Source organism: Cebus imitator, unplaced genomic scaffold (assembly GCF_001604975.1).
Source record: "Cebus imitator isolate Cc_AM_T3 unplaced genomic scaffold, Cebus_imitator-1.0 Scaffold103, whole genome shotgun sequence".
NCBI lineage: Eukaryota > Metazoa > Chordata > Mammalia > Primates > Cebidae > Cebus > Cebus imitator.
In genome coordinates, this window is record NW_016107418.1 from 4,213,859 (window position 1) to 4,216,268 (window position 2,410).

The window sequence follows — 2,410 nt, forward strand, 5'->3', positions numbered from 1 at the left end:
TCCTTCCTTCCTTCCTTCCTTCCTTCCTTCCTTCCTTCCTTCCTTCCTTTTCTTTCTTTCTTTTTCTTCTCCAGGCTAAAGTACAGTGACACAATCTTGGCTCACTGCAATCTCCGCCTCCCAGGTTCAAGTGATTCTCCTGCTTCAGCCTCCCGAGTAGCTGGGATTACAGGCGCCCACCACCACGCCTGGCTAATTTTTGTATTTTTAATAGAGACGGGATTTCACTGTGTTGGCCAGGCTGGTCTCAAACTCGTGACCTCAGGTGATCTGCCCACCTCAGCTCCCAATGTGCTGGGATTTCAGGCGTGACCACTGCGCCCGGCCTGGTTGTTGCTTTCAGTGTATGCTGAGGCTGGCTGGAGCAGAGCGAAGTTAGTACCTCCACTTGTCTTTTTACTTGGGCCATTGACCTGAAAGCAGAGGCTGTCAGGAGAGAGAAACCTCATGCTGGGGTGAAGCAGGCGGCTGTGCCCAGGCTGCTCCTGTCTCTCTGGCCTCAGTGGATGAACTAGCACCACCCAGGGGCTTGCCCTCCTCTGGGCAGGTGTGGGTTACCACTGCACCCCTTTTGGCATTCTGGGATAAAACCTGGCTGTTCTTAATACACAGGGACTTAACGAGATTGTGGAAGCAGTATAATATTGCAGAGAAAGAGCAACAACGGAGGCCCCGTATTTATGTATATGGAGAAAACAGTATGCAGATTTCTCAGAGAACTGGAAATAGAATTGCCATTTGTTCCTGTTGCCCCATCCAAGGAGACAGGGACCAGGGACAGCACTGCTAGCCGTGCTCTGCTCCACGTCTGTGGCCTAGGGAGAGCCACGGTGCAGAGGGAACTGGGGTCCCGAGCCTCATCAGGCTCTTCCAGGCGGGGTCCCCATTTCATAGGATCCTTCATGCCTCCTGGTCCTTGAAGCATCAGTCCATTCCGGCAGTGTAGAAGTGAAGAGTCCTTGATCAGAGGAGGAGGGGACGCACTCTGTGCCCTGTCCCTGAAGTGCACAATGGCCAAAGAGCCAGGACCGAGCCCAGCCAGGTCTCCTGATTCAACAGCATGGCTGCGTTCAGAGCGCTCCCCCGGGGTGAGGTCCTTGCCGTCCAGAGGGATCTTGGTCAACTAGACAGAGGTTGGGGAATGGGAGGCTGGAGAGGGGCTAGGGGAGGGCAGAAGGGAAGGAGACCCTCGCTGGTCCTCTTGAGGTCTTGTTTATGTAACTCAGTGGATGAGGGCTGGGCTGAGCTAGGCTGGTTTGACAAAACCACTGACCCTGGTTTCTTTCCTCTTAACCCCAAATTTGTCATTTAGCAAAACGGGAATGACTTTAGAGGAATGTTGAAACTAGAATAGAAACACGGTTCAAGGTTGGGGAGAGTAATTGTGCAGATAAACCCTCCAGTGTCGTGGAGGAGCTGGGAGCGGGGAGGAGGCTGCGGGGCTGGTGTGTTTCCAGGCCTTTTCCATTCATTTCTGTGCTGGTTCTGCTCCGGCCCCGCCGGTGTTATAGGAGGAAAGGGAGTGACCTCCTCTGCTTTTAGACCCAAAGGATTGTAAACTTGTGCACTGAGGTGACATTTCTCCAGAAAGGGCTGGGTCACTATAGTGGGACCGGGTGCCAGGAGAACCCAGGATGGGACCAGCCAGGTAGCTGGGTTCTCCCCTGAGCTCTGCCCAGTTACTGAAGCACCAATAAGCTGGTTCTTCCACCTGCTGGCCTCAGTTTCCACACCTGTGAAATGGTACCATTACCAACTGTCTTACCGTCTCACAGGACGGTGGTGAAGACCAAGGACCAGTATGAACAGACAAGTGCTCTCTGGTGCATTTATCTACATTGTCCCCAAAGTCACTGACAGAAATATAAGCAGGAACCAGAAAGGTAAAAAAGCGAATAAGAACATTGAGGTAATGGACAATGTGAGCAGGAAAATGTGATGGGAGGTGTGGTGAGGCTGGTAGCCAGGAGTGCTGCCCATGACCCTGCACAGAAGGTGGAGTGACGGGTATGTGAGGGTGTGGTGGGAGGGGACACACGGAGAGGCCAGTGCAGAGGATCGGGGGTGGTTGGCTGGCGGAGGCAGGGGCTGGAGGAGACAAGGAGGATCTTAGGGTTGTCCAGCTTGGACAGTTGGAAGCAGCAGAGCAGGAGCTCAGGCGTGGAGCGGGACTGTGAGTTCCTCCGGAGCGTGGAGGCAGAGGGGGTCCTCACATTCCCATGGAGACGTCTGCGGGGTTTGGGGGCTTAACAGATAGGTCTGGACTGGAGGTGTGAATTTTCCAGATATTGAGAATTGAAGCAATGTGAGGCTGGATGAGGTCAGGCAAGGTGAGTAGAAGATAAGATAAGAGGAAGCCAGGTCGGGCTGACATTCGCTCCAGAGGAGAGGTGGGGGTGGGGCTGGTGAG